Source organism: Ovis canadensis, chromosome 20 (genome assembly GCF_042477335.2).
Source record: "Ovis canadensis isolate MfBH-ARS-UI-01 breed Bighorn chromosome 20, ARS-UI_OviCan_v2, whole genome shotgun sequence".
Lineage (NCBI taxonomy): Eukaryota > Metazoa > Chordata > Mammalia > Artiodactyla > Bovidae > Ovis > Ovis canadensis.
The window spans coordinates 48,793,693-48,806,392 of record NC_091264.1 but is presented as its reverse complement, the minus strand read 5'-3'; positions in this window follow the sequence as shown (position 1 = coordinate 48,806,392).

Genomic DNA, 12,700 nt, shown 5'->3' with positions numbered 1-12,700 from the left:
TCTTCCTGAACCCTTTATATAAATGCTACTTGATTACTCTTGCATGTTGAGATAGACATTTAGAATAATCAAAACATCAGGAAAGTGATGCCTGGTTAATCTAGGGCAGTACTGCTTCCATGACATAGATAAATGAGTTGAGGCTGTTGGAAACATAAGTTCTAGTGAATGGGCTGAGATGATGTTTAATGGAAGATAAAAGGTGAGAGACTTGATGCTAGCAAATAAAAAAAATAGTAATAAGTACATTTTCCAGCAAAGGAGATATTAAATTCCCTAGGGAAAAGAAGAGCCCTGACAATTCAGCTATCTGAAATTCATGGCAGTTAATTCTTAAAGGTGATTAATTTGATTTTTCATTTGTTCACTCATTCATCAAATATTGTCTGTTTTCTTTTTGTCTGTTTTAAGCTGAGCTGAAACTGTGTTTCCAGAAATCCCGTCCTGAAATAGTTCCAGATGAGTGTGGGCCACAAGGCAAGAAGCATTTTGCCATGAGATTTGGAAAACAGAAGTGAAGCATAGCTGGGGCATTTCAAGGCGCTGTGTCACTTACACCTTGGCTCGCCTTATTGAAACGGGACAACAAATAATCCAAAGATTATTTCTAAGTGCTTCCATTGTGTTCACATGTGGTTAAGAAACTACAGTGTAAACATTTGAGAAAAACTCATGGTAGTCAGTTTTATTGTGCTAAGAATTGTGGAGATTCAGCCAGAGACCCATCAATATATATTCCTGGGTCAAAGCCCAAAGTTTCTGGGTTGTTCCTGTCTTCTTTTTTCAGTCTACATTTCACCCAGGCCCCAGAGGTCACTCTAGTAGTAAAAGTACAGTTTCCTCACCCCTGTGAAACCGCTGGCTGAGGCTTTTGCCATAACACTGCAGAAGAACATGGATACGTGTGCTCTGCTGCTGCTGCTGCTGCTGCTAAGTCGCTTCAGTCGTGTCCGACTCTGGACACTGGAGTGGATTGCCATTTCCTTCTCCAATGCATGAAAGTGAAAAGTGAAAGTGAAGTCGCTCAGTTGTGTCTGATTCTTAGAGACCCCATGGACTGCAGCCCACCAGTCTCCTCCATCCATGGGATTTTCCAGGCACGAGTACTGGAGTGGGGTGCCATTGCCTTCTCTGGATATGTGTGTTCACTAACCCAGAAATGCAAAGTTAGTATAAAATCTCAAGTAAATGACAAAGAGGCCAAGGCTGGCAGACTTTAGTGAGTTTTAAGGAAAACTGTGACTTTGCTCTGGTGAAATTTAGAGGTCAAAAATCACATGAACATGACCCCATGATGAAATATTTAATCAGCTTGTGGAGAATAACAAACTTGGTCTGGATTCCACTCAATTTAGAGTGAAAACTAGAACTTGATTCAGAAGGTTAAGAGGAAAGACCAAACACATTAATGTGAAAGATTGAACAGAATTTGTTTTGTCCTTTCTTGACAAAGATATAATATACAAATATATATATATATAGCAAAGGTTATTTGTATTATTTTTTATCTTTGTCAAGAAAGGACAAATATATACAAACACACATTATATATATTATATATATGTTTATTTATATAAATTATATGTATATATAAAATAGTATACAAAAGGGCATATATAGAGTTTTAGAGATTTTCTAAATTTCTCACTTGTGGCAACAGGTGGATTCTGAGGATCCACAAAACTTTGCAATTGAGACTCACATCGTGTGATGTTTTCAAATGTACTTTCCTAAAAAGTGATGTCAACCATGGGTCAACCCCAGTTGGCAGACACAAAGTCAGTAAACCGCAGGTCAGAGTTTATTTGGTGCTTCTAGTTGGAAAAACTGAAGTTGATATGTTTGTCAAAGCACAAAGATATTTTGAGTGCATTTTACATCAGAGTCAGGTGGAAATGCCCACATTCTGAAGGAACCATCTGAGAAAACTGGTGACAGATGGATCTGAGGACAGGAAAGGAGAAGTGAGTGAGCAAAAGGTGACTCTAAAATCTTGAGCCTTTAGCTGTGTATTCACTCAACTAAGCTTACAGAACCCTTTCCTTTTCTACTGCTACAAAAGAGTAGGAAAGAAAACAGCCCAAGTCAGCCTGCTTTCTTCTGCCAATCAGTCACTGAGCAGTTCAAGAAGGAACAATTTTAGGGGATGCAATTTCATTTTGCTGGGAGTTGGGAGTTTCCCTATAGTCTATACTGTGTCTAAAGGGACTAACTAAGAGTAAAGTTAAAGAACTTGATCAAAATCTCTGAAGCACTTTTGGAGCTTAAGAAGAAATGAAACGCAGGTCTAGTAACCAAGATTTAGTCACAGATGGGTCAGATCCAGAATCATTTTGATAAAGATCAGTGTATCATGTCTGCTCAATGTAGAGTATCCTCACTTTCCAAACAAATAACTGTGTGGTATTATTTAAGATCCACAATTCAGTTTTTCTGTCAGTCTGTCATATGAACTTTGACATGCTAACTTTGACATGAACTTTGACTGTGTTGGAAAAAAGATCCAAACAAGTAGATTTATCAGAGGGTGAATATCGAAATAAGAGCTACTGTTGCATAAGGAAAAATATTGCCTTGGCTAACTGCTAATGTAATGTCCAACAGGTTAAGGCAAAGTGAAGGTACAGATCAGACCTCATGATTCAACGATTCAATGTCTGGGTCTTTTGTTTTGAACTTTACATCCTGAACATGACTTCCATAATATTATAGTTTACCACCATCATTTCAGGAAAGAACACAAGGAAAAAAAGAGTTGTCGGTTTTTCTATTATTGAGCTACATATATATTTCAGAGATTAATCTTTGTCAGTTGCTTCATTTGCTATTATTTTCTCCCATTCTGAAGGCTTCCTTTTCACCTTTCTTATAGTTTCCTTGATTGTGCAAAAGCTTTTAAGTTGAATTAGGTCCCATTTGTTTATTTTTGCTTTTGTTTCCATTACTCTGGGAGGTGGATCATAGAGAATCTTTCTGTGATTTATGTCAGAGAGTGTTTTGCCTATGTTTTCCTCTAAGATTTTTATAGTTTCTGATCTTACATTTAGCTCCTTAATTCATTTTGAGTTTATTTTGGTGTATGGTGTTAGAAAGTGTTTTAGTTTCATTTTTTTTACATGTGGCTGAGCAGTTTTACCAGCACCACTTGTTAAATTGTCTTTTCTCCATTGTACATTTTTGCCTCTTTTACCAAAGTAAGGTGTCCAAAAGTACATGGATTTATCTCTGGGCTTTCTATTTTGTTCCACTGATCTGTGTTTCTGTCTTTGTGACAGTACCATACTGTCTTGAGGGCTTCCCTGGTGGCTCAGAGGTTAAAGTGCCTGCCTGCAATGTGGGAGACCTGGGTTCAATCCCTGGGTCGAGAAGATCCCCTGGAGAAGGAAATGGCAACCCACTCCAGTATTCTTGCCTGGAGAATCCCATGGACGGAGGAACCTGGTGGGCTGGTGGGCTACCATCCACGGGGTTGCAAAGAGTCGGACACGACTGAGCGACTTCACTTTCACTTTCACTATACTGTCTTGATGTCTGTGGCTTTGTAATATAGTCTAAAGTAGAGAAGGTTGATTCCTCCAGTTCCATTCTTCTTTCTCAAGTTGGTTTGACTACTTGAGGTTTTCATGTTTCCATACAAACCATGAAATTATTTGTTCTAGTTCTGTGAAAAATACCATTAGTAGCTTGATAGGGATTGCATTGAATCTATAGATTGCTTTGGGTAGTGTACTCATTTTCACTGTATTGATCCTTCCAATCCATGAACATGGTATATTTTCCCACCTATTTGTGCCATATTTGATGTCTTTCATCAATGTTTATAGTTTTCTATATATATATAGGTCTTCTGTTTCTTTAGGCAAATTTATTCCTAAGTATTTTATTATTTTCATTGCAATGGTGAATGGGATTATTTCCTTAATTTCTCTTTCTGCTTTTTCATTGTTAGTGGACAGGAATTCAAGAGATTTCTGTGTATTAATTTCATACCCTACAAATTTTCTATATTCATTGATTAGCTCTAATAATTTTCTGGTGATATATTTAGGGTTTTCTATGTAGAGGATCATGTCATCTGCAGACAGTGATAGTTTGACTTCTTTTCCAATTTGGATTCCTTTTATTTCTTTTTATTCTCTTATTACTGTGGCTAGGACTTCAAAAAACTATGTTGAATAGCAGTGGTGAGACTGGGTACCCTTGTCTTCTTCCTGATTTTCAAGGAAATACTTTCAAATTTTCACCATTGAGAAACAATCCAATCAAAAATTGTGCCAAAGAACTAAACAGACATTTCTCCAAAGAAGACATATAAATGGCTAATAAACACATGAAAAGATTCTCAACATCACTCATTATCAGAGAAATGTAAATCAAAACCACAATGAGGTATCATCTCACGCTGGTCAGAATAACTGCCATCAAAGTCTACAAACAATAAATGCTAGAGAGGGTGTGGGGAAAAGGGAACCCTCTTACACAGTAGGTGGGAATACAAACTGATGCAGCCACTGTGGAGAACAGTGTGGAGCTTCCTTAAATATCTGGAAATAGAATTGCCATATGACCCAGTAGTCTCACTGCTGGGCATACGCACTGAGGAAACCAGAATTGAAAAAGACACATGTACCCCAATGTTCTTTGCATCACTGTTTACAATAGCTAGGACTTGGAAGCAAACTAGATGTCCATCAGCAGACTAATAGATAAGGAAGTTGTGGTACATATACACAATGGAATATTACTCAGCTATAAAAAAGAATGCACTTGAATCAGTTCTAATGAGGTGGATAAAACTGAAGCCTAATATACAGAGTGAAGTAAGTCAGAAAGATAAACACCAATACAGTATATTAACACATACATATGGAATTTAGAAAGATGTAATGGCAATCCTATATGTGAAGCAGCAAAAGAGACACAGATGTAAAGAAAAGAATTTTGGACTATATGAGAGAAGGCAAGGGTGGGATGATTTGAGAGAATAGCTTTGAAACATGCATATTACCATATGTAAAATAGATGACCAGTGCAAGTTCAATGCATGAAGGAGGGCACTCAAAGCCATTGCTCTGGGACAACCCAGAGGGATGGGGTGGGGAGGGAGGTGGGAGAGGAGTTCAGGATGGGGGCACACATGTGTACCCATGGGTTATTCATGCCAATGTATGGCAAAAACCACCACTCTATCGTAAGGAATAATCCTCCAATTAAAATAAATTAATTAAAAGAAAAAAGAAAAAGTGAAACAAACAAGGTAAAAGTAAAAAAAAAAAGGAGTTGTCAGGATAGTTGATTTCATACAATCCTTTTATCATGATATGATTAATATTTAGTTTCTAGCAGATCAGATAATGTATGATGATGCACATGTCAAGTAAGTATTGATATAATACACTAAATCCATTGCATGCATAGAAGTACATGTAAGACTACTTGTTCTAATGTTATCATAAAGCATATTCAACATGCAAAAAATTATAGTCTAATCCCTAAAATATTTTATCACCTAAAGATACAATTATATTGTACCAAGAAGAATGGCAGACAGCCATACCATGGGTACTCAACAAATACTGTAACAGAAAAAATTGTATCAAAACAACCAATTTTCTGGGAATAAATATCTAAAGTGTTAATCCACAGTATCTCTGTTTCTCATTTTATATTCTTCTCTGAAATGCTATCCTTCCAAGAAAGTGTAAATAATTTGAATTCCAAAAGTGTGGGGTGGATGAAAGTTTGTCATCCTTGTAACTTAAGTGTACAAGATGATCACAGGTGCAGGCAATTAATAGGCAGATTGCCCTATGCCCAGAATTCTTGGGGACTCATCAAATAGAAATAAAAAGATCATTGAGATCTCAGCTCAGTTACAAATAGAATTAAGCAGAGAAAAATTATGCACCCTGTTTTCACTTTCTCCATTTTTTTTGAAACTGAAAACACACATAGGAGTCACTTTGAAGGTAGGGCCACTTGAATATGATATTCTTGATTTCAATAACACGTTTTTTGCTTTGCAGTGTGTATGTGCATTTTTCAAGCATATTATGCAAGCCTTTGATTTGACACGCTCTATAAGAACACTCCACAGAGGCTGAAAATCATTTCTATATAAGAGTTTGCTACTGAGAAGAAGGGATTCTCAGGTGGCGCTATGGTAAGGAACCCTTCTGCCAAGGCAGGAGACTTGAGACAAGGGTTTGATCCCTGGGTTGGGAAAGATTTGGTGGGCTGCAGTCCATAGGGTTACAGAAAGTTGGACACGACTGAAGCGGCTGAGGGGAAAACTGGTTTAGTTTGGAAGAGGTTGGAAATATCCCATCTGAAAGCTCTTTTCAGTCCTCCTCAGCCTAAACATTTTACTGAGGGGGGTCAAAGGTCACCAACAGCCAAAACAAAACCCAAATTACACAGTGCTCCTGCAAGGAAACTAAGCTGAGTGGAAACCAGAGCTCACCAGCTGGACTCCTTAATGGAGCATGGAGCAAACAGTAAAAATGCCTTTAAAAAGAAACAAGTGTATTCTAAATCCTACTGATTTTTACAAGTTGTCCAATAAGTTTAAAAGATTAGCTTCTTAGTTATCAATGTAGAAACTAAATCGAACTATTCAGTAAGAAGGAATGGTGGTGGTGGTGGCATGCTCGGTCCAAATTTTGAACTGTCAGAGCAACCAGCCTGCAAACTCCAAAGCACCAGATAGTTTCATAAACTGGAAGGTTCCTAAATCTTCTCTTAAAGTTTTCAATTTTTTTTTAAAAGGTTGTTTTCTTTTTAAGACTGGGGAGGGGGGTAAATTTTGCCATTGGGTATCTGACCCACAAACCCTAACAACATTTTCAGCTTTCTTGCTCTGCAGGAGAAAAACAGAACAGAGGCAAGGAGGATAAGTTCAGAGCACAGTGTCATCTGGCAGCTGCCTTACTGGGGAGAGAAGGCTGAGCTTCTCTTTCTCAACCCTGACTGTCTCACTGTAGTCATCACAGCTTAAGGAAGTTCTAAGATTTTAAACATTCAGGGACTGAGTTTATGGACTCCTCCTTCAGTCATAAACTTTATAAATAATTCTGATTTTCAAGTAGAACCCCAAATATCCAGCTTTTAAATCCTATTCAGAAATGACCATAAAAAAGAGGGAGTGATGGGGGAAAGAATTCTCTGATGTTGTTGTTGTTTGGTTGCTAATCTTATCTGACTCTTTATGACCCCATGGACTGCAGCACACCCCGCTCCTCTGTCCATAGTAGTTCCCAGGCAAGAATCCTGAAGTGGTTGCCACTTCCTTCTCCAGGGGATCTTCCCAATCCAGGGATGGAACCCTTATCTCCTGCTTTGGTAGGCGGTTTCTTTACTGCTGAATCACCAGTGTGACTTTAACTTTTAATGGAGCCAATGTTATCCCTAGGCTTTTAATGTATGAGTCTGTTTGAGTTCCTCATTTTCCACATCCAACCCAGTAGAACATGCAAGAAGAGTACAGAAAGTTGAGGGGAAAGAGGGGAAGACGAAAAAGTGATTGGTAGCCACAATTCAAATAACTGGTTCATTTCACATGTTGAGGTCTGTGTGCATACCTGTATGTTGAGCATTTGTGTGCCAATGTAGTCAGGATGGGATTCAGACAAGAATCTGCAAAAAATAAGAGGTTTTGATTTTGTTATGAAAATTAGTGAATCAGAAAAGGGAAACTGTTCTCAGCAGACCCATCAATCTTACATAGCTTGGCCACTGAATTATGTAAGCATGCCATTAATTCAAGTTCTTACATCCATCTCCTGTTCTATCTGACCCTTCATTGCTCATTAGCATAACTTCCTCCCCCAGATTTCTTCCTTCAGTATCTAGTGTATTAAACACTTGTCTCTTTGTGTATCACAATGTTCTTCAGAGAGCCAAGAAAAAGACAGCATGAATAAAAGGGTGCTTTGTAAACTATGAAGCTTTGTAATACTTTCAACTATGATTATTTATTCATATGTTGAAATATACAAAAGATAGGGTAGAAAGGAAGACATGAGAAATGGTAAATGCTTAAGAATGCTTACCTTTTTTTTAAAGGTAATTTTGATTATGTTCAAGATCATTTAATAATCACATTTAAGTACATTAGGAATTATAAGACTAAGGAGGCTTCAAATTAAATGTAAAACAGGAAAGAAATTGAAATGACCTCAATAATAAGAAATTTCAGTAGTCTGGGTTGTTGAGTTCTGAGATGAATGAATCATTAAAGGAGACCTTGGACTGACTTCCCAGGAATTGTATCAGGAGCAGAATGGTCACCCTCTAAAGTGGTTCACATTTTGTAACCAAGCAAAAGGAATGAGAAAAATTTGTTTTCCAGCTCCAAAATTTGGTCAAAATATTAATTTTTTAAAAACTCTTATGCAAAGTCCCTACAACTTTAATATAAACATCCACATTTTAAAAACCAAAATCTCCTACAGATTGGAAAATCAGTTTAAAATCCAAACTATTATGCTAACAAACAATAAAAATATTTTTCAAATAAAACACGCACTATACAATACATCGAATTTTCCACAGTGGCCATTTCAGATGAGACTTCTGTTTATAAGACACCCCAAGAGGTTCAGAAAATCAGAGGTGGAAGTAGCAGCACAAGAGCAAGTTTCTTGGTTTTTGTTTACATTCCCAAGAAGTCTTTATGATCTGAAGTGTCCAGGAAAAAAAAATATTCAGCCATATCAAAAACATCCAACCTTTCAGTGACTGGTCATCATAAACACTGTCAGAGACATTCCACACACAAGTTAATGACATCCTTGTTAAATGATCCTTTAGCTACCCTTTATGCACATCTGTATGAATATGTTGATGAGCATGTATGTGCATTTTTTAGTTGTTAATTTTATATTTTTAAATATTCTTATTTTAAGAAAATGAAGGAGGAAAGTTAAGAATCTCTTCTGATTTCAAGGTTTTGTGGTGTGGTATTTTCACTTCATTCAGATTTTACTCTGAAAAGAAAAGAATTAAAGTAACCAGACAAGAAGTCTAAATTTTTGTTCACTGCTCACTGGAAATTGGTATCCTGACTTTTCTTTGCATGCCCATAGTTGTATTATGTGGGGTATGTGTATGTAGGTGTGTGTGTGAGGAGCATATGTATGCATGCATAAGACTACCACTGCTGCTCAAGCAGCCTAAAAAATTTCATGTACCACCACTCTAGTCTTGATAGGAGGAGTCCAGCTTGGAAAACAAAACCTCTCCTTCAGCACTGCTTCAGCCTTTTGGATCTTCTCAAAAACACAAGTGATACAGGTGTGTGCATGCTAAGTCCCTTCATTTGTGTCCAACTCTTTGTGACACTATGGACAATAGGCTGCCAGGCTCCTCTGTCCATGGGATTATCCAGACAAGAACACTGGAGTGCATTGCCATGTCCTCCTCCAACGGATTGGAGAAGCTTTTATTCCCCGCAAGCTGTTTCAAGTGATAAAGGACTTTGTCACCTCTGGGGACCAGGCACATAGTTAAATTTGTATGGAGGCAGTCCTGTTAATTGGTGCTTACTTTTGTTGTTTTGGAAGGAAAAGCTTCCTGTGTTTCTCATCTATAGTCTAATTTCAGATTTATCAAAAGAAAGAGTAATCTTTATATACTCATTCAAAAATTTGGGTTGCTTTTTTGCTCTTTAGTTGTTTAAGTCTCATATATTTTTGATTATTGAGTGACATAAATCAGAAAAAGATAAATACTGTCATGCCCCAATTATTTGGAACCTAAAAAAAACTGGAACTCAGAGACAGAGTAGGATGCCAAATATGTGATTTGCAAATATTTTCTCTCATTCCATAGGTTGCCATTTGCCATTTGCTTTTGTTGATGTGTTTCTTTGCTGTTTAGAAGCTTTTGAGTTTGATATTATGCCACTTGTTTATTTTTACAGATATTGCCTTTGCTTTTGATGCCAAACCTAAGAACTTCTAGGAGTTTTATGGTTTAAGGTCTTGTGCTCAACTTTTAAATCCACTTTTAGTTGATTCTCATATATGATATAAAAGGGGATACAGTTTCAATTTTTTGCATAGGACTATCTAGTTTCCCCAGTACCACTTATTGAAGAGACTGTCTTTTCCCACCTGGATATTCTTGGCTTCTTTTGTCATAAGCTAACAGATAATACATGGTTGTGCATTGATTTCTGATTTCTCTTTTCTGGTCTGTTGATCTTTGTGTCTGTTTTTATATCAATACCTTTCTGTCTGATTACTGTAACTTTGTAATATAATTTGAAATCAGCAAGTGTGATAGCTCGAGCTTTGTTCTTCCTTCTCAAGATGGTCAAGAGGTATAAGACAAGATGCTCAGCATCACTAATTATCAGGGAAATGCAAATCAAACACACAAGGGATATAACCCCATACCTCTTATGATGGCTATTACCAAAAAGGCAAGAAATAATAAGAGTTGGTGAGGATGTGGAGAAAAATAAACACTTGTACACTGTTGGTGGGAATGTGCATAGGTCCAACTCCCATGGAAAACCGTTCTGGAAGTTTCTCAAGAAGTTTACGAGAGAACTGTTGTCTGACCATTAATCCCTCTTCTGGGTATGTATTCAAAAGAAATGAAATCATTATCTCAAAGTGAGATCTGTACTCCGATGTTCATTGTAGCATTATTCACAGTAGCCTAGGTATAGGAACAACCTAAGTGTCTGTCAATAGAACATATTAAAACAATGAAACATGACATATGTATGTGAATGTTATTTAGCCATTAAAAACAGAAAGATATACTGCCATTTGTAGCAACATGGATGAAAATGGAGGGTATTATGCTAAGTGAAATAAGTCAGAGCAAGACAAACAACACGTAATCTCAATTATATGGAATCTTAAAAAAAAAAAAAAAAGAACTCAGAAACAGAATAGGAAACTGATTGCCAAGGCCTGGAGGATGGGGGAAATAGAGGTTTGTTAAAGGTTACACATTTACACATACAAAATTAAGGATCTGTTATAAAGCAAGATTACTATAACTAATATAACTGTGCTGTGTAATTGAAATTGTCGAAGAAAGTGGAACATACCTGCATTCTCTTCAAAAAAGTAAAGGTAAACATGTGAGGTGATGACTGTGTTACTGAAGTCAACGGAATCTTTTATATTGCATACATAAATGGGGATCAGCAAGATGGTGGAGGGGTAGCTGGACAGGAAATACTTCAAGAATACATCTACGGATGCAGCAATTATCACAGAACACCAGCGGACTACTGGCAGTGGAAAGGAATACATGGATCCAGGCACAATTCAGAAGGATGAAAGAAAGAAGGAAGAAGGTGGAGGAGAGCTAGCTGGAAAGGACTTGCATCTGGTGGAGGGGGAGCTGAAACAAGGGAGAGATCCATGCCTTAGGGATAGGGTTAGGTGAGAAGGGAGCATCTGAGGTTGTCAGAGAGTGAAGCAGATAATCTGTGACAATCTGAATAGAGTGAGAACCACACAGAGAATCCGAGCCTTGGCCATATCTATCTCAGACAGGGTTGGGAGTCCAGTGGTGTGCATGGTGGCTGGGAGCTAGAGCCATGGGGATTGAAGAGCTATCTCGGGGTAAAGACAGCTGTTGACTGTGGCAAGATGGTCTGAGGGAAGGGGAGGGTGGAAATCCGTCATGGGGAATGCATTTGGAGGAACCCTGGGTGGCTGTGGAAACAGGGTGCTACTGCTGAGTCACTCCCAAGTTCGGAGTTATCACTGTAGCTTCCTTCTTTCCTCATGCAGGTGCCAGCAGCTGAGCAATAAAGACCCAAGTGAGAGTATTCCTTTTAATGCCTGATGTGGTGAGCAATAGCAAAGGAGCAACCAGGGAGGCACTTTGAGTACCAGCTGTTAGAAAATAAGCCTAATAGAGCCATATGTCCTGAACCTGTGGTAGCTAGCTTCCTCGAATTTGATGCAACTGGGGTCTCTGAAATCCCAGTAGGGGCATCACTTCCCATTTGGTACTCATGGAGGCAGACCCAAGTCCTCCAGGGGCAAACTCCTATTGATGATCCACAGGCTATTGTGGGAATGAAACCACAACTGAGACCCAGAGATGCAGTGACTAAGGAAGAGTATCAGAAATCTTTCCATCAGATGTATAAGCTACAGAAAAAAAACCCCAAATGACAACTAGGTAGACTCTTAGCCCATGGAATATATAAAAGGGCCATGAATGTTCCATTAAGGAAATGCTCTAGATTTAGCAGTTGTGGACATTGAAGGCAAAAACATATGGAGTAGGGCCAAATTAAAGTATGAGCTCTCCACACAGCAGGTCCAGAGAACCACAGTTCACGTCCACAGCTCAAAAGCATCAATTCTTCAGTGCTCAGACTACTTCATGGTCCAAATCTCACATTATACATGACTACTGGAAAAACCATAGCTTTGACTGCTGCTGCTAAGTCGCTTCAGTCATGTCAGACTCTGTGCAACCCCATAGATGGCTGCCCACTGGGCTCCCCCATTCCTGGGATTCTCCAAACATGAACACTGGAGTGGGTTGCCATTTCCTTCTCCAATGCATGAAAGTGAAAAGTGAAAGTGAAGTTGCTCAGTCGTGTCTGACTCTTAGTGATCCCATGGACTGCAGCCTACCAGGCTCCTCCTCCCATGGGATTTTCCAGGCAAGAGTACTGGTTGCCATTGCCTTCACCAATGCTTTGACTAGATGG